We start from the raw sequence: 20,889 nt of genomic DNA on the forward strand, positions 1-20,889 counted from the left end.
CCCCATGTTGAGGATCAGCGAGGCAGATGTGTTGCTGCCTACCCTTACCACCTGGGGGCGTCTCTTATCATCTGTGCATCTGTTGGGACGGTATGCGAATTGGAGTGGGTCTAGGGTTTCTGGGATGATGGTGTTGATGTGAGCCATGACCAGCCTTTCAAAGCACTCCATGGCCACAGACGTGAGTGCTACAGGTTGGTAGTCATTTAAGCAGGTTACCTTGGTGTTCTTCGGCATATTGACTATGGTGGTCTACTTGAAACATGTAGGTATTAAAGACTTGTTCAGGGACAGGTTGAAAATGTCAGTGAAGACACTTACTAGTTAGTTAGCGCATGTTGTGAGTACATGTCCTGCTAATTTGTATGCCCCTGCGGCCATGTGAATGTTGACCTGTTTAAAGGTCATACTCACATCGGCTACTGAGAGCATGATCACGCAGTCGTCCGGGAACAGCTGGTGCTCTCATGTATGCTTCAGTGTTGCTTGCCTCAAAGCGCGCATAGATATAATTTAGCTCATCGGGTAAGCTTGTGTCACTGGGCAGCTCGTGACTGGGCTTCCCTTTGTAGTCCGTAATAGTTTGCAAGCCCTGCCAGACCTGACGAGCGTCAAAGCCGCTGTAGGAGGATTCAGTCTTAGTCCTGTGTTGACGCTTCGCCTGCTTGATGGTTCGTCGGAGGGCATAGCAGGATTTCTTATAAGCACCCGGGTTAGAGCCCCGCTCCTTGAAAGCGGCAGCTCTGCCCTTTAGCTCATTGCGGATGTTGTCTGTAATCCATGGCTTCTGGATGGTGTATGTACGTATGGTCACTGTGGGGACGACGCCATCGATACACTTATTGATTAAGCCGGTGACTGATGTGGTATACTCCTCAATGCCACATATTCCAGTCTGTGCTAGAAAAACAGTCCTGTACCTTAGCATCTGCATCATCTGACCACTTACATGTTGAGTGAGTCACTGGTACTTCCTGCTTTAGTTTTTGCTTTTAATCAGGAGGAATCAGGAGGATAGAATTATGGTCAGATTTGCCAAATGGAGGGAGAGTTGAAGCTTTGTACCTGTCTAGATGTGTGGAGTAAAGGTGGTCTAGGGTTTTTTTCCTCCTCTGGTTGCACATGCTGGTAGAAATGAGGTAAAACAGATTTCAGTTTTCCTGCATTAAAGTCCCGGGCCACTATGTGCGCCACGTCTGGCGAAGTTTAAAAATAACATTCACAGGGTTTTGAGTAATGGCAGTTATATTAGTTATTGGATAGTAGAAAGGATGAATCTGAAAATAAACGTCCTACTCTCCTCTTCCCCATTATTTGGCTGGTCTGTGAGAGAGAGGATTACACACAGCATAATAACTCACATAACTAGGGTAATTAACACAAGCAGCTGTAACACAATGACCCCTATTTATCAAAGCTATTGGGGCTTGCATGTTTTAAATGTGCAATTATTATTATTCCAAAAAGACAAATCCTGTACAGAGAACCAGCTTTCCAGCTGAGTACTAAAACCAGGCCTTTGTTAGTGCTCTTCTGCACAGCTAACATTAACGTAGCTATTTCATGGTGGTTGTGTGTTTATTCCCTCTTCCTCCACTTCTGGTCGCCAGACACTATTAGTAATGACTGATGAAGTCCAAGGGTGTGTGAGTGTGATTAGATCCAAGTTAGTCTGGGAGGAGAGAGGAGAGAGTGAAAGAGAGAGAGAGTGCTGTTTAGCTAAGATGAGCTCCAGACTCCCCCTGAAGGACAGGCAGACTTCAGCCCAGGCCTACGTACACCAGAATAGGTTGTAGATAGGCTATGGCGAGGGTTAATCCTGGAGCCACAGGCAGTTGTATTAAAGAAAGCATAAACAGATACACAGTCAGGGAGACAGGCCATAGGAGAAAGCAGGGATAATTGAAGTCTGGTAAGATAGAATGTACGTACAAGCCTCATCCTCAGGGCTAGTAGTCAACAGCAGTGCTACGTTGCTTTGCATCTTAACTTTATCAAGCTAAAGGAAGGACTCAGAGTCTTCAAAGGCAGTGGTTTAAATGTTGTTTATTGCTGCCCAGATCCAGGCAGCCCCAGCTAGGGATGGGTGTATGGGAGCAGCGGGGGAGTCCATAGAGCTCCAGAGGGGGAATTAGTAGTGCTCTATGTTAGACCTTAGAGCTGCCTCAGTCAGTCAGGAATGAGTAATGGGTGTTGTTGATGCCCCTGGCAGGGGTTGGTATCTTCCATCCACCCTCCATAAACTACTCTCATTTGAACATCTACTTTTAGGGGACAAATTATCCTTTAATATTGAAGGATAGCTATTGAAAAGGCAGACCTAGGCCTATTGCAAGTCTGTTGGGGTAAAAACCTTCCTTTACACATAGCAACAAGATTAGCCTTCACCTCCTGATCCAAATAGTGTTTTTTGGGGGGCACAGTTATTTTCTGCTTGACTTAATCATTTATGACACCTTCAGTTGTTTTTACAAGGTATCTTTGCCTTTGACTCCCCTGATTCCCTTCAACAACGGGAGTAAAACACCCAAAGTCAAATTGAATCCAGAAAGGGGGATTTTAAATGGAAAGATAAGGTAGCAGATATGCCTTAATCATCATTTGCTCTTGATTAGGAAATCAATGGCCTTTGATGCCAGAGTGTGTGTTTGCCTTTGGTGTTAAAAGTGTGACAATGACAATGTGGACTGGGAAATTGGCCTTTTAAACAGCTGCTATCTGTTTTGTAGTTCGGGGCTCCATTCTTTAATGTGGGGAAAAGTCCCCTTCTAGGACTTAAAGCCTGCCTGTCAAAGAAATGACTTTCTCTTTTGGGTGAAACTTTGTTGAAGAAATGCTTGGGAGCTTTGAAAGCTGAGAACTTTTCTTAGCTAAAGATTGCATTTTTTCTGTCTGGTTCAGTTGGTTTACGTAACACATGCGGAATAAAGTTGTCACTCATTTTCTGTGGCAGTTTTTCAGATGTGCTGAAGAGAGGGAAAATGTTTGATTTGTGCCTAGGTTTCCCCGTGTGGAATGTAAAAACTCAAATCCTCTCTGTACTTCGGTATGTATTGACAAAATAAATGTTGGTATAGAGGTAGACTCCTCAATCCGCCAATCCTGTTTTGATACATGCATTATAAGTTTTCCACTTTAAACATGTATTGAACATATTTGAACCTCCCTTAAATTCCCCATCCATGTTTAATAGGTGTTAACAATGTGTTTCATGCACATAGCCTATGTTCATTCAACTGAATGTAATGAAAGCTGTGTGTATTATCATTATCTTATCTAAGGCACATTTGTATTTTGTTTACACCATGCTGTGAGAATTTGCACCTTCAAAGATAAGAGTAGACCTGCTGATGACTAAATTGTCACATTATTTGCAATAAATTGACTGACAACTTTGTGCTTATATAATTTCCCAGAACATAATCGGTTCTTTCATCTGTGACTACATCAGATGCGCATGCATGTTTCATTTGTGATATTTACAAGAGAAGATCAGGCCTTTGCTTTCTCTCTCATCAATATGTTAAGAGTGATGATTTTTAACCCTGGTTTACCAGGCATCTTTCCCTCTCTCCCCTTCTCTTACCTGCTCTCTCCTCATTCCCCTCTCTCCTCCTGCTCTTTGCCTTTGTGTCCTGCTGTTGTACTGGCTGTGTTTTCACCAGCTCTGCATATCGATCCTGTTTTATCGCCATTGGCTCTCCGTGCATGCAATAAGCCAGCAGGAATATGGATGAGGTTTAATCGTCTGGGGATGTAGCTTCTGATTAATATTCCCTGCTTGTGGAATATGATAAAAATTCACATTTATGTGCCTCATATGCACACTGATTTCTGTGTGGAAAGCTTTTGTACTGCGCATTGAGGGATGTTCTCCGGAATGGCGATGAGGGGGTTGGAGATAAGGGTTGCGTCCCAAATGGCACCCTATTTCCTATATAGTGTATTACTTTTGACCAGAGCCTGTGGGTCCTGGTCAAAAGTAGTGCATCCGAAAGGGAATATAGTGTCATTTGGGACGTACACAGAGTCTGGTCTGTGGAGACCTGGAGCTGCTGAGTGCATGGCCTTCCTTGCCCCCATCCCCCTATACCAGCAGTGTGTATATTATGTATTGATTACAGTGTTTCCCCTAGGATTTTTTTCAGCAGCGGTAGCAAAGTTAGCGTTGTGGTTTTTAACAGGTTTAAAACATTTTGCTCTTTTAAACCTTTCCTTCAATTCCACACATTTTGCCATGGGACTGAGATAAAAAAAAAAAAATTAAGCAGATTTCCTGCAATTCTACACGTTACCATATGGCTTATGTAACCGATGTGAAATGGCTAGTTAGCAGTGGCGCGCGCTAATAGCGTTTCAATCGGTGACGTCACTCGCTTTGAGACCTTGAAGTAGTGGTTCCCCTTGCTCTGCAAGGGCCACGGCTTTTGTGGAGCGATGGGTAACGATGCTTCGTGGGTGTCAGTTCTTGATGTGTGCAGAGGGTCCTTGGTTCAAGCCCGGCGAGAGGACAGACTAAAGTTATACTGTTACACTTATGCAGTGTTCTAATGCTATCTGAATGACTCACACAAAGTCAGTTGAATTTTAGATTCTCCCTGACTGTCTAGGTTTTATTTTCGTGACTGTTAGTTCTCAAAGATGATCTTCTTTATTTTTTATATATATGGCACCGTCCTAGGATGCCTCCTTTCCAACAAGTCAGTTTGTAAAATTTCTGCACTGCTAGAGCTGCCCCAGTCAACTGTAAGTGCTGTTATTGTGAAGTGGAAACGTCTAGGGGCAACAACAGCTCAGCCGCAAAAGCTCACAGACGGGAGCGCTGAGTGCTGAAGCGAATAGCACGTACATATTGTCTGTCCTCGGTTGCAACACTCACTACCGAGTTCTAGGAAGCAACGTCAGCACAATAACTGTTCATCGGGAGCTTCATGAAATGGGTTTCCATGGCCATGTAGTGTACTTTATATCTGGTTTTAGTTGTTTAAATTTACACTGAAAATGTTTTACAATCCCCCCCCAAAATAATGATATATATGATGATATATATATATATACCATTTGGAGTGGCTGCAACGAATTAGCAGGGGAAACACTTGAATGCAGGACTGACAGGTCCTAATTAGTGTCAAGGCATTACAGATGGATATCCATTTATCTCCAAATGGAAATGTCAGGATGCAGCCCCATGGCTCCATGCCATTCCACTAGAACATACTCACACTGTATACATACCGTACGTAGCTTAGTGGGTGAGATGGGGATCTTGTGCCAACTAAAGTGGATGAGGTTGAGGAGTGATGTACTGACTGTAGCACTGACCTACTGAATGTACTGTGTGGTAAAGTAGATACAAATCTTATGCATCGAAATCAAATTAGTATTTTTGTGCTGGTCCCTAAATGCTCAATGGTTTGAGACTTGTATGAAACACAACTGAGAAGCAAAGCAATTATTTGTGTTGTACACTAACTGCGTGAGTAATAATTTCTATGCTGGACCTTATCTGGGGAAATTCACTGCATTATATGATTATGCGTCGATAACTAATTGCACCAGTTAAAATCATACAATGCTCTTCTGTTTTTAGAAAGCTCTGTTTACACTTAACTCTAGTTTAATGATTGTGATGTGGTGGGTGTCTGCTTTCCTCCTCACACTAGTAGCTCCTGCTCTGTCACCACCATAGCTCTCCTCTTAATGACGTTCCCGCTCCAGCTGTTATAAACACAACCAAATAATAGGCCACTTCCAGCTCTGTTTGACTTCCCTGGCTAAGCACTATCAATCCAGTCTAAAGACTAGCTCTTCAGCTATATCCCAATACAGGCATTCTCCGTTCGTCTTGTCTCGTCACAACAGCTGCATTATTAAAGAGAAGCCACAACACTGACGTTAGAGGTAGTTAGTCTGTCTGCAACCACCCACTCAGACAGAAAGACAGAAAGACAGTACGTGCCCTCGACTGTGCTACGTCTGTTGACTTTGTAGTATATAAAAGCGTCATTTTAAAGAGAATGTATCTGCTGTGTAATAAACCAGCCTAGCTACAGAGGATTGTGTCAGTTGCAGATGTTGAAAATAAAGTAGTGGCTTTATCGCCCAAGGGAAAAGGTCCATCAATCAAACAGCAATGATTTGTCTTTCATTTTCACCTATAATCGCCCTGTTACCCACCGTGCCTCTTGGATACGATTAGTGATTGAACGTAACAAGCACACTGGCTGGAGCTGAACCGCCACCATGTAAACCCCCATCGGATACCTCGATTGAAAAGGTACTTGAAAACCCCGTGGACTTGCTTTCAGACCAATGTTAAACACGGAAGAACACGTAACATACACAGTGTTCACTGTATGAACATGAGGCAGTGTTTACAGTAGAGCTCTCTAGAGTGTTCTGTACAGTATGTGTGGAATATGAAGTATACCCTGTATCTCAAGCATCAAGAGAAGATGTGCATAACAGTAATGATTGTTGAAGCGTGTCACCATAATAGGCTGTTGCTATTGATTAAACCAGATTGCTTTTTTCATCTCACACGTCTGTTCGTATCAATGTTGTTTATTAGAATAGTCATTAGGACAGCATCGAGATGACTGCTTTATTTGAAAGTATGAGTACTGGGCCTATTTGTTGCGTAGGCTACTTGGTGTTTGTTTAGTGAGAATCCTATTGGAGCTGCTGCTGATTCCTTATCCATAGTGCCTGCTGTGTGTCTGTTCCAGTGTCTGTCCCGCTGTGTGATGGTAATGATGGCAGGTGTTTGCAAGGCACTCGTTGGCATACCAAGACATTAGTCTAAGTGCGCAGCAGCAAACACATACTCATAGCTGCAGCTTTTTATCCACTAGATGAATAATCTGTTGCATTGTTAACCTCATGTAGTTAGCATCTTTAGCGCCTGTGCTGGTGTTTTGTCTCTACCCTTTCTCTCTCTGATTCCTACCTTTCAATTGGCTCATGTACAATAGCCAGTAGTTAAGAAAGCGAAACATGCTAGCTGCGAGGATTTAGCTTCAGACAAATTGATGCATCACGCAGCCTTTGTAAGAGCCACCCTAGTATGAGGATGAGGTCTGAGGTGTTTCATATGAATGTCCCTCCTTGTCCCCTCCATGTTGCCCAGCGATAAGGCAGTTAGGAAAAGGCTTGTCTCACTCCCGGTCCGACATGCTCCTTCTATTTTTCTCGGCCTGTTTGCGTCAGGGGCCAAAAACAATATGCTGTAAATTGCGCTGCGGCCTCTTCAGGGCGGTGTGCTGCCTGCGAACGTGATGTGATGGGGTATCGATTCCTCTGGCCCAGCGCTAAAATTGCCTGCCTGCCTCCCAGCCCCAACGCTACGGCTGACAGCTTCAGTACAGGAAGATAGCTGGAAAACTATCAACACGCTCTGGTGTCCGTGTCTGTGAGGGGATAGGGGTACCTGGCTCTGCTCTCCCCATCCCCTTCCTCTCTGGGTTACAATACACTAAAAAATAGAGGGAACACAGAGAATAGAAGGATAGAAAAGAGAGGTACACAGAGAGGAGAGATGACACACAGCTCCCCTGCTGAGATAGAGAGTCAATCCAGCACACACAGTTGCACAGCAATCTGCCACTCTGACATCGCTCTGTTATGTTATGAAAGAGACATTTCTCTATCCATTTACGCAAAGCATGTAAGCTTCCATCTTTTCCATTAAAATGAGGAGCAATATTTGCACATAGACAGTTTTTTAATCTGTTGATGTTTTAACATTGGTGACACTGAACAAAGACGGACTGAGAGGAGAGGAGAGTCTCTCTGCCTGCCTCACCTTTCAGTTGGAAACAGTGACATGGCCTTGTCGATCTGTGTGTGATTAAAACATGTTATATTCTGTTTAACGATGAATAATGCAAGAAATTGTTTGTGTAATGAAGAAATTGACTAAGAACCTCCCAGATGACAATTAACTCTCCTACATACATGCACATAGCCTAAGGTCTTACTCAAGTAATTTAAAAGTATGAATGTTATCTAGGTGTTATAAGTACATACGTCAAATCAAATCAAAGTTTATTTGTCACGTGCGCCGAATACGACAGTGAGATGCTTACTTAGGCTCTAACCAACAGTGCAATTTCTAAAAAATAAAATAAAATAAAATGTATTAGGTGAGCAATAGATAAGTAAAGAAATCAAATCAACAGTAAAAAGACAGTGAAAAAGGCTGTAGCGAGGCTGTATACAGTAATGAGGCAATAACAGTAGAAAGGCTACTGTTGAAGTCGAAAGTTTACATACACCTTAGCCAAATACATTTAAACTGTTTTTCACAATTCCTGACATTTAATCCTTGTAAAAATTCCCTGTCTTTGGTCAGTTAGGATCACCACTTTATTTTAATAATGTGAAATGTCAGAATAATACTATAGAGAATTATTTATTTCAGCTTTTATTTATTTCATCAAATTCCCAGTGGATCAGAAGTTTACATACACTCAATTAGTATTTGGTAGCATTGCCTTTAAATTGTTTAACTTAAGTCAAACATTTCGGGTAGTATTCCACAACCGTCCCACAATAAGTTGGGTGAGTTTTGGCCCATTCCTCCTGACAGAGCTGGTGTAACTGAGTCAGGTTTGTAGGCCTCCTTGCTCGCACACGCTTTTTCAGTTCTGCCCACAAATTTTCAGGGCTTTGTGATGGCCACTCCAATACCTTAACTTTGTTGTCTTTAAGCCATTTCCCACAACTTTGAAAGTATACTTGGGGTCATTGTCCATTTGGAAGACCCATTTGCGACCAAGCTTTAACTTCCTGACTGATGTCTTGAGATGTTGCTTCAATATATCAACAGAATTTTCCTCCACATCATGCCGTCTATTTTGTGAAGTGCACCAGGCCGTCCTGCAGCAAAGCACCCCCACAACATGATGCTGCCACCCCCGTGCTTCACGGTTTGGATGGTGTTCTTCGGCTTGCAAGCCTCCCCCTTTTTCCTCCAAACATAACGATTGTCATTATGGCCAAACAGTTCTATTTTTGTTTCATCAGACCAGAGGACATTTCTCCAAAAAGTATGATCTTTGTCCCCATGTGCAGTTGTAGTCTGGCTGTAGTCTGGCTTTTCTATGGCGGTTTTGGAGCAGTGGCTTCTTCCTTGCTGAGAACCCTTTCAGGTTATGTCGATATAGGACTCGTTTTACTGTGGATATAGATACTTTTGTACCTGTTTCCTCCAGAATCTTCACAAGGCCCATTGCTGTTGTTCTGGGATTGATTTGCACTTTTCGCACCAAAGTACATTCATCTCTAGGAGACAGAACCGGTCTCCTTCCTGAGCGGTATGACGGCTGCTAGGTCCCATGGTGTTTATACTTGCGTACTATTGTTTGTACAGATGGACGTTGTACCATATGCGTTGCATATAATCTGACTGAGCATTCAAGTATCTAAGTATCTGACTGAGCGGTGGTAGGCAGAAGCAGGCGTGTAAACATTAATTCAAACAGCACTTTCGTGCGTTTTGCCAGCAGCTCTTCGATGTGCGTCAAGCATTGAGTTGTTTATGACTTCAAGCCTATCAACTCCCGAGATGAGGCTGGTGTAGCCGAAGTGAAATGGCTAGCTAGTTAGCGTGCGCTAATAGCGTTTCAAACGTCACTCGCTCTGAGCCTTCTAGTAGTTGTTCCCCTTGCTCTGCATGGTTAACGCTGCTTCGATGGTGGCTGTTGTCGTTGTGTTGCTGGTTCGAGCCCAGGGAGGAGCGAGGAGAGAGACGGAAGCTATACTGTTACACTGGCAATACTAAAGTGCCTATAAGAACATCCAATAGTCAAAGGTTAATGAAATACAAATGGTATAGAGGGAAATAGTCCTATAATTCCTACAATTCCTACAATAACTACAAAACTTCTTACCTGGGAATACTTCTTACCTGGGAAAACTTCTTACCTGTGAATATTGAAGACTCATGTTAAAAGGAACCACCAGCTTTCATATGTTCTCATGTTCTGAGCAAGGAACTGAAACGTTAGCTTTCTTACATGGCACATATTGCACTTTTTCTTTGTTCTCCAACACTTTGTTTTTGCATTATTTAAACCAAATTGAACATGTTTCATTATTTACTTGAGGCTAAATCAATTTTATTGATGTATTATATTAAATTAAAATAAGTGTTCACTCAGTATTGTTGTAATTGTCATTATTACAAAAAAATAAACAATAATTGGCCGATTAATCGGCATTGGCTTTTTTGGTCCTCCAATAACCGGTATCGGTATCGGCGTTGAAAAATCATAATCGGTCGACCTCTAGTTTAGTCCCAGGATTCTTAGCTTAGTGGTAAGTTTTGAGGGTACCATGGTGTTGAACACTGAGCTGTCGTCAATGAATAGCATTCTCACATAGGTGTTCCTTTTGTCCAGGTGAGAAAGGGCAGCGTGGAGTGCGATAGAGATTGCATTATCTGTGGATCTGTTTGTCATCAAGTATTTTAGTATTTCTCATGGATACTAGGCTTTTCATGTCTGGTTTTAAAACTGAATTGTGCTCTTAGATTGTGGATCTGTTTTTTCAAAGTCATATCATGACCTTAAACACTATTCCTCCTTCTTTTCCAATTCTTCTTCTTCAACCCTTAGTAATATCCATGGTGTTGATGTGTACACACACAGCTGCCTTGGCTGAGCCAGTTATATATACAGGCAGAACAACAAAACGTATGATTGAGGCGCCAGCCCAGCACCTGATATTTGTGTGCTTTGATTGACAACCAGATGGGGTGGATGGTGAATGGATAGAGTCCAACAGCACTGGATTGGCATCTTTGTGAGCCGTGGTGGATTGGAAAGAGAGAGAGTGTTCTTGAGAGAATAAAAGTCCAGCTCTTTAATCAGGATTACTTGAAAGCGGTCTTGACAATATCTCCACACTGCGCTTTCATGATAAGCCCCTTCATATGCTGAGGGGAAGGGGAAGGAGACGTGGGGGTGAGAGAAGGGTTAGGGGGAGACATCAAATTGTGTGTTGGTAAAATGTTTTCTACTGGAAAACCTTGAATCCTCTGACTTGACCTCTAATGGTGGGTGTACTGGTACAAAAACTATTCCTGGAGGAGTGACAGGCTCAAAACAGTTTGGTCTGTCTGCAGCCTTCAACGCGGAAGATGCTTCTGAACACTAGCCTACCTACTTCTTTCAAATGCAAGGATACCTTGTGTATTCCCTTATTCTACGTCTATGGTCGAACCTCAATCTCCATTATTTTGCGAAAGAAACCTAACCCCTTGGCATATCTTTGCAGCTTGTTTGTGCGTCTTGTATTTGTGGTGTCAGGTCATTTGTTGTTGCAAGCCATTCATTCCTTCCAACCCCCCTGGTCCCCTACTTTCATTTGCTGATACACGTGTTCTGTTATTAGTGTATGCCTACTCTGCATGTTGGGGAAAATATTGACATTGTCAACGCCACTGTTCATCCATCTGGACTGGTTCATAAGCCCATATTCTTCTATATCAATTGTCAAGCATAATGGCAAAACGTATAAAAACATTCACACCCCACTGCTGTAGTGACTATACCTGTTACTGTCCTCTTTAGAAACTAATTGGAAAGAAGCGTTTCCATACTTTGGGCTGACAAGTGGCGCAGCGGTCTAAGGCACTGCATCTCAGTGCAAAAGGCGTCAGTACAGTCCCTCGTTCAAATCCAGGTTGTATCACATCCGGCCATAATTGGGAGTCCCATAGGGTGGTGCACACTTGGCCCGGCATCACCTGGGTTTGGCTGGTGAAGGCCGTCATTGTAAATAAGAATTTGTTATTAACTGACTTGCATAGTTAAATAAAAGTTTAAAAAAAATATATATATACCTTCTATCTAGTTTAGACATTCAAGGGTGGCCTAGAGTGTTTTTCAATATACTTTTTTCTCAAACCTCCCGCGGGCCAGATTGAATGGGCTGTATGTTGCCCACCCCTGATTCAGAGGGAAACCAGCGCGAGATGAATGGGCTGTATGTTGCCCACCCCTGATTCAGAGGGAAACCAGGGCGAGATGAATGGGTTGTATGTTGCCCACCCCTGATTCAGAGGGAAACCAGGGCGAGATAAATGCGCAAACCGGCTGACCCAGCCATTTTGGTACAAATGAAGCAGAGAAGTATTGACTATCTCTTTAGTCTGGGGCTCCCAGAGGATAGGGTAATTATCTATGTGTGATTCTGTTGTTTAAACTGATTATAGAGTCATTATCTCTGTGTATTTCTATTGTTTAAACTGAGGATAGGGTCATTATCTATGTGTGTTTCTGTTGTTTAAACTGGGGATAGTGTCATTATCTGTGTTTATATTGTTTAAACTGAGGATAGTGTCATTATCTGTGTTTATATTGTTTAAACTGAGGATAGTGTCATTATATCACTGTGTGTTTCTGTTGTTTAAACTGAGGATAGTGTCATTATCTGTGTTTATATTGTTTAAACTGAGGATAGTGTCATTATCTATGTATGATTATGTTGTTTAAACTGAGGATAGGGTCATTATCTGTGTATGATTATGTTGTTTAAACTGAGGATAGGGTCATTATATCACTGTGTGTTTCTGTTGTTTAAACTGAGGACAGTGTCATTATCTGTGTTTATATTGTTTAAACTGAGGATAGTGTCATTATCTATGTATGATTATGTTGTTTAAACTGAGGATAGGGTCATTATCTGTGTTTATATTGTTTAAACTGAGGATAGGGTCATTATCTATGTATGATTATGTTGTTTAAACTGAGGATAGTGTCATTATCTGTGTTTATATTGTTTAAACTGAGGATAGGGTCATTATCTATGTATGATTATGTTGTTTAAACTGAGGATAGTGTCATTATCTGTGTTTATATTGTTTAAACTGAGGATAGGGTCATTATCTATGTATGATTATGTTGTTTAAACTGAGGATAGTGTCATTATCTGTGTTTATATTGTTTAAACTGAGGATAGTGTCATTATCTATGTATGATTATGTTGTTTAAACTGAGTATAGTGTCATTATCTGTGTTTATATTGTTTAAACTGAGGATAGTGTCATTATATCACTGTGTGTTTATATTGTTTAAACTGAGGATAGTGTCATTATCTGTGTTTCTGTTGTTTAAACTGAGGATAGTGTCATTATCTGTGTGTTTATATTGTTTAATCTGAGGATAGGGTCATTATCTGTGTGTTTATATTGTTTAAACTGAGGATAGTGTCATTATCTGTGTTTCTGTTGTTTAAACTGAGGATAGTGTCATTATCTGTGTTTCTGTTGTTTAATCTGAGGATAGGGTCATTATCTGTGTGTTTCTATTGTTTAAACTAACTGCGTTTTGGCAGACTTCCTCACAAAATAATCTACACCGGAAACCAGTGATGATGAATGACAAGTGATATTCATGCGAAACCGATTGCCGTTTAAAAATAGTGTCTTGTGACTTGATGTCTACCATCAGTAAGTCTAGGCTATAATATGATGCTCTACCGTTAATATAACGGGACATTCCCATACTGTTTATGCCAATTAAGGACAAATTGCCCCCACGCCAATGCAACCAACCACTAATTTTACCTAAGATGGCATTTTAAAAAACAAGATTATAAAGCAAGACATTTTCAATTTGTAGATGCAAAATATCTCAGTGCTTATCTTTTGATGACTTGCATCTCATTTGGAATTAGCATATGTCTTTGATGATTGGCTCGTCTGTAATAGACTGTGATTACCTTGGTCTCCCTCCTGCCCTCTCTTCCTCTCCCCTCGTCTCCTCTCTTCTCCTCTCCTCTCTGGCTGAGAGAAAATAACACAGTATCTTTGAAGTTTGCTTTGACCGCCAGAGCGGTGAGAAAGCCCTAATATTATCCTGACCCCAAATTAAGGGGATTAGGCTGTCAAACATACAGCAGAAGCCTATCTGGATGTACAGGTGATGTTTTGTTTGTTGTTTGTGTTTTTCTCCTTTAAAAAGGGTCATGAGGATATAAACTCAAAGATGCCATCACGAAACGCAAAGCTCCTGGGGCCTTCACATTGTTTGGTTGTAGAGATGAGCCATTTTAAGAGCATGTCTGCTTCGGGAACATCCATGAATCCTTGTCAGCCTTCCCTCCTCCTTTCCTCCATCCCTTCCTCTATCGTTCCTTTTGTCAATTCTATTATTTTTCACCATGAAGCAGATTCATTCTCAGCCCAGCCAGGTTTCCTGTAAAGAACGGAGAGAGACAGGGAGAGAGAGGGGGAGAGGAGAAAATAAGAGAATCCTTCATATTCTACCAGCCAGGGCCCTCTCTGTTCCACAGCGAAGATTGCTTTTGTTTTGAGTCGGGGTGGGGTGGAGGTGGCACGAGAACTTTGGTATTATTTTCACAATTAGTTGTAAATACGCTATAACCATTACTTGTGTGCCCAATAAATTGTGTTGTGTAGTCTATAGGAGAAAATAAGAGGAATAAATATACACTAAACAAAAATATAAACACAACATGCAAAAATGTCAAACGTTTTACTGGGTTACAGTTCATATTAGGTTATCAGTCAGTTGAAATAAATTCATTAGATTTCACATGACTGGGAATACAGATATGCTTTGGTTGGTGACAGATACCTTAAAACAAGGTAGGGGCGTAGATCAGAAAACCAGTCAGTCTCTGGTGTGACCACCATGCAGTGCGACATATCTCCTTCGCATAGAGTTGATATGGCTGTTGATTGTTGCCTGTGGAATGTTGTTCAGCTCCTTTTCAATGGCTGTGCGAAGTTGCTGGTTATTGGTGGGAACTGGAACACGTCGTTGTACACGTCGATCCAGAGCATCCCAAACATGCTCAATGGCTGACATGTCTGGTGAGTATGCAGGACGTGGAAGAACTGAGACATTTTCAGCCTCCAGGAATTGGCGTCGTGCATTATCATGCTGAAACATGAGGTGATAGTGGCGGATGAATGGCAGGACAATGGATCTCAGGATCTTATTACAGTATCTCTGGTCATTCAAATTGCCATCGATAAAATGCAATTGTGTTCATTGTCTGTAGCTTATGCCTGCCCATACCATAACCCCACTGCCACCATAGGGCACTCTGTTCACAACATTGACATCAGAAAATCGCTCCCCACACAACGCCATACAAATGGTCTGCGGACGTACTGCCAAATTCTCTAAAACGATGTTGGAGGCGGATTATGGTATAGAAATTAACATTCAGCGCTGGTGGACAATCCTGCAGTCAGTGTGCCAATTGCACGCTCCCTCAACACTTGAGACAACTGTGGCATTGTGTTGTGTGACAAAACTGCACATTTTAGAGTAGCCTTTTATTGTCCTCAGTCTAAGGTGCACCTGTGCAATGATCATGCTGTTTAATCAGCTTCTTGATATGCAACACCTGTCAGGTGGATGGGTTATCTTGGCAAAGGAGAAATGCTCACTAACAGGGATGTAAACAGATTCGTGAACAACATGTGAGAGAAATAAGCTTTTTGTGCGTATGAACATTTCTGGGAACTTTTATTTCAGCTCATGAAACATGGGACCAACACTTCGCATGTTGCGTTTATATTTTTGTTCAATGTAGTTTTTCCTTCCAAAAAGTGGAACTTGTTTCGTTGATGGCAATTAGCTGCTAATACCTGTGAGATTTTCCATCTGCTCTGCTCTACCTCATGCTGCTTCCTTCCAGGCTCCACAGTGAACAGACTATTAATGATGGGTGGCGAACACAGGTAGGCAGGAGGCCCTGGCAGGCAGGCGAGAGGAGAGGGTTGTTAATGTTTGTTTGGTGTTGTGAATATGAAGTTAGTGTTAGGGTTGTTTAATGCTGTATGTTGTGAAATTAGAGCAGCAATGTTGTTATCTAGTGCTGTGAACAGGTTGTTTAGTGTTGTGATGTTGTGAAGTCATTCAGCATTATTGTTGTTGTGAAGTTAGAGTGTGCATTAAGGTTGAGTACATTGTAGCTGGTGCAGATAACCTGGCACAAGTTAGCCCTATGCTAACCTCACCAGGTGGCAGTGATTATTTCCTATAACAAATTCCTCATCAGCCTATCAATGATCTTAAACTTTTTCTCCACAAACCAATTTCTTAAAATATGTCAACTCAGCCACCAGAGGAATGCATGGTCCATGCTATCCGGATCCTTTTATTTTATTCAACTAGGCAAGTCAGTTAAAGGCAAATTCTTATTTACAATAACGGCCTACACCAGCCAAACCCGGACGACGCTGGGCCAAATGTGCGCCGCCCTATGGGACTCCCAATCACAGCCGGTTGTGGTTACAGACTGGAATCAAACCAGGGTCTTCAGTGACGCCTCTAGCACTGCGATGCAGTGCCTTAGACTGCTGCGCTGCTCGGGAGCCCAAGACGTCCCTAACCCAATGAACTTTAAAATGGTTACGGTAAGGGTTAAGATTAAGGTTAGCACTGACCCTACATGTATCCTTCTGGTGGCCCAACAACATCTTGATCTTAAACATTTTCTAAAGTTTGCACGTATGGTTCCAATGGGATCGGGCTTCGTGTTCGTTAAAGGTATAGGCCTAGCTGTACAGAGACGGTGAAGTAGAAATGCCTTGTTTGTGTGTGTTGGTGCCTAATCAATTATGTTCCTTATTGAATATTTACGTTGTAGTTTCTCATACTAGTCTACATGAATGCTTAAACCCAGGCACACTTACGTCCCTGAGTTTAGGTCTGTACACCAAATGTATGCCTGTGTCTCAGTGTATGAGTGGGAGATAGAGAGTGAATGATGCTGTTATGCTAAGGCTTCCTCATTTCCTGAAAGGTTTTGAAGATGAGCAAGCATATAATAATTCATGATCTAGTCCCTGTTATGGGATGGTAAAAATATGCTGTCTACTTTTTATATGGGGGGAACTAAGTGTATGTGATTCAGTAAACACCAAAGTAGCCCACCACTGTCACTTAGTGGAAGATAACTTTATTTCTTTATCTTTAGTACAGTATTGTGAAGTACTATACTGCTGTGAACTAGTGCTTACTACAGTACTATGTCCCATTAATATTGAGTGCTACATATTGTCAGGTAGATGTAGGACTTCAACACCACTTAACAGTGAAGTGTACTTACCTCACCTCCTTGCTTTATTTCTTCCAGAGACATCCTTCCATGCAGGCAGACATCCATCCGCCATATTGGTTTTCCTCCTTCCTGTTTATATTGAACTTGACCTCTGAACCCTGACCTCCTGCATAATCTTGGTAATCATTTCATTTTTCATTTGAAACATTTTGATTCATTTCTCAATTTTGCTCCATTGTTGATCATCCTCTTGTTTCCAGACTGTCATGCTTGTTGCTACTTGTTCTCCGTCATCCCTTTGTCCCTTCTGGTTATCACCATGTGTTCTCAATTCAGGCATTTACAAATTACTGCCTTTTTCTATTCAATTATTTATGTGTCCTTTTCATTATATCCTCCTTGTCTCTGCATGCTCAATTACCTCCTCTGTCCCTGACCTGTAACATAAGAATGTGTGTTTGCTCGTGTTTGTTTCTTATTGTTTATTTTTATGTTTATTTGATAGAATATCTAATTAGCCATGTTTTCATTGACTTTGTTTTTTTATTATTACCCAGGATCCACACCTCCCCAGCCCCCCCTCCATGTGTGTGTGTGTCTGTGTGTGTGAGAAGGAGAGAGAGAAATAAATATACTCCTGTAAAGTAACAGAGGTCTGTTGTTATCTAACTATATTTTAGGATCGCCTCCTGCAAATTCTGACTGAATGATTCTTGAAGGACACACACCAATCGGGTTAATACGATGACAGACAAGTAATATCATTTCCACTCCCAGGCTCTGGTCCAGTGAGTGTCAGGCTGCTGAAGGAGTGTCTGGCTGCCTGGCTGCCTGTGTGAGGGCCAGGGTTAGACATGAGGCGAGCTGGCAGCAGGAGAGAGAGGGGAGTCACAAGGTTGCCACCCAGAGCAGTAGACTTGCTTGTCTCAGCAGAGTAAACATCACCCCTCGTCTGCACACAGTAATAGCTAACAGAGAAGGACGTGGACAGAAACACTATGAGGAGGATAGGGACTGGCTGCTGGCTCTGTCTAGCACAGCAGGCCGCATGGCACACAGGCATTCCTTTTTTATCTTCTCCTTCCCAGTCCCCCTAAAAACAAGCAATGAGTCTCCACCCTTGTGTAAAGCAGTGGGCGCAGGCATTACCATAGTCAAAGACACACACACGCACACACACACACACACAGACACACACACGCACACACACGCACACACACACACACACCCTTACACTTTGTGTGATGACAGGAAAGGCATCGCCCTGCATTTGTTAACAAGTATCTTGTCTGCCCCCTCCTCCTCCTGTTGGCTGGTTCAGGGTGACACGGTTGGACCTCTCAGATGCCACTCCTCTCAGATGCCGCGCGCACACACACACACACACACACACACACACACACACACACACACACACACACACACACACACACACACACACACACACACACACACACACACACACACACACACACACACACACACACACACACAGAGACAGTCAGCCTCGGTGCCTGTGCTGCATAACAACAGTGAACATTGTGGGAAATAGAGAAGAACATCTTTGGATCTGACCCTCGATTGTTTGGCAGATTTTGTGATTAGCTGTCGTCCCCTGCCTGTCAACCTCCAACCCTTCAGCTAGAGATGCAATTTGTCTTGAGCAATAACGAACAGATAGCACCACAGTCTCCCCCACCAATAAGGAAATGAGGCCATTATAGTATGAGCCTATGGTACCTACAGTACACAGAGCTGCAGACTGTAACATTCACATGCTGTGAGGTGCTTCCGATTAGAGCCCAGCCCACTCGGCATCTTGCATACATTACAACAAGTACAAACACAGCTAAATCTCTCTTCTCTTCAGTTTTTTTTTATACAGCGGTTTTCAAAGAGACATTTGCTACAGTGAGCTTATCAAGGAACCCGTTTATTTTCTTCTCCCCCGAAGCAGGAAGCTAGCACAGTAGGCTGCTGTTCCCGGGGCAACACCCCTCTGGTTTGAGGCCTTAAGAGTAACCACACTCGTCAGAGAGTCTCATCCTGCTCTGCTGGACGAAGGTCCAAAAGTTCATTGGCAATTACGTGTGACTTGAGGGGGGGGTGTATAAAAAATGTCCTCTATGAGATCCAATCAGTTGGATCTGCATGTCAAGCTGCCGAGCGTAAGGAGCGGCATTTAAAATCTCATTTATTTCAGCTGTGCTGAATGACACTGTCTGCAAAAAGGTTGAGCCCGTGGTTTCTCACACGCAGAGGGAACACATACATTCCCTGAATGTGTTTGGTGAGTGAAGAGAGAGAGAGAGCGACATGACGGGAGTGAAGAAGAACGATGTGAACAGTTTTTGCCATATCAGGTGGAGCAAAGAGAGAGTGAGGGGATTGTGGTTAGCATACCCAGAAAGACCATGAATTCAAATGATCCCAAGCAAGAACATGATGGAGATTGTACAGTCTTACGTCTGCCGTCACCTCTTTATCTATGTATGTCTCTACCTCTACAATCACAGTCCTGCCTGTACACTGTGATTTATGTTTGGAAACTTGATGGTTTCCCCCAGTCCATAGATTTGACATTTGATAAAAAATAGAAAACATGTTTCGCAAGCACGATCTGACAGAGTGAGAAAATAGCAGATAGACACAGCTTAAAACCTAAACCCGGCCCCACTATGTTCTGTGACGATGAAAAATTCCTCCTTTGCAAAGAGCCTGTTTAATATGTGTTAAGATGGAGCAGGTGAGACCCTCAGCCTCTGTAATCTGAACACATCAAAGGCGCTCCTCCTCCCAAAGCTTGTGTAGTCTCTTCTGAAGCTCCCCTCCTATCCAATCACACATTCACCCAAGGATCGCACTGAGAAATCCCTCCGACCCCGTGATTTTGGTTCATTAAACCACCAGACTGATTCGCCAACTCGGTATCTTGACTGAAGCGCTGCCTAGCTGTCCTATAATGGCGTTTGGTGCAGCTGGCGCTGCCTGTCCCTCGTTGACCTGTTTTGTTAACTCCACCGCTGTATTTCACTGCCTGATTAGATGTCACTCAATTAAAAGCACATTGCTGTTGAGAGAACAGAGCAGAGCGGCCTAGCCATAGCTCCCCAGTTGCCATGGATGCTGTGTGTGTGTGGCTGTGTGTGTGTGTGTGTGTGTGTGTGTGTGTGTGTGTGTGTGTGTGTGTGTGTGTGTGTGTGTGTGTGAGGTGCTTCCACAGCACCAGCAGGGAAAGCTCAGGCTGCACTGGGAGATACAGTAAAGGGAAACAGAAACATTCACACCCAATCAATGAGAGCCGTGTGGCTTGACTTCTTTTTTTTTTCATAGGAAAATTATAAAGGATGTGCCTAGCAAGTCACAGAGGACTCTCCCGTTTTATAGTCAGCTATGAGAGGCGAGGATTAATAGACCTCTCCTAATACACCTTGCATTGGTGGTCCCCTAGCAGCTCCCGATCAGGTAAGGCCCAGTGAAGCAGAGATCATTTATAAGTGGTTCATTATTTTACCTTCAGATTCCTCTCTCTGCCATTGATTTAATAAACACTGATGTATCTGCTTGTAAAAGAGAAGTGCCATTTTTCATTTACTATCTTTGCCATCTTTGTTATCATGGTTCACTGTAGAGGCTTTGGCATTTGCAGCTTGAACTATCCCAACCTGTGGCCATAGAAACAGGAGAAGATTATGGCTTGACAGGTATTCCTTTTAATGTTTGCTGCATTTTCCTAACGGAAATATTGTATTTTATCAAAGAGACTCAAAAGTCAACTTCCTGCTCGTCCAGATACGGCAGTGTACGTAACGGAAACATCTGTCTAATAAAGTTTTGTCT

General features: G+C 42.6%; 1 protein-coding gene and 1 long non-coding RNA gene across 7 annotated transcripts in view; both read left to right on the forward strand.

Moving 5' to 3' along the window:
- The window catches only part of LOC118360314 (calmodulin-binding transcription activator 1-like), a 579,426-nt gene that overhangs the window by 44,623 nt on the left and 513,914 nt on the right, over positions 1-20,889 (forward strand). The window lies entirely within an intron of this gene.
- LOC127912528 (uncharacterized) lies at positions 15,422-18,227 on the forward strand. The gene is made up of 3 exons (XR_008083072.1): positions 15,422-15,724; positions 17,125-17,228; positions 17,607-18,227. It is a non-coding gene; the product is annotated as an uncharacterized LOC127912528 (long non-coding RNA).

Source organism: Oncorhynchus keta, chromosome 27 (genome assembly GCF_023373465.1).
Source record: "Oncorhynchus keta strain PuntledgeMale-10-30-2019 chromosome 27, Oket_V2, whole genome shotgun sequence".
Classification (NCBI taxonomy): domain Eukaryota; kingdom Metazoa; phylum Chordata; class Actinopteri; order Salmoniformes; family Salmonidae; genus Oncorhynchus; species Oncorhynchus keta.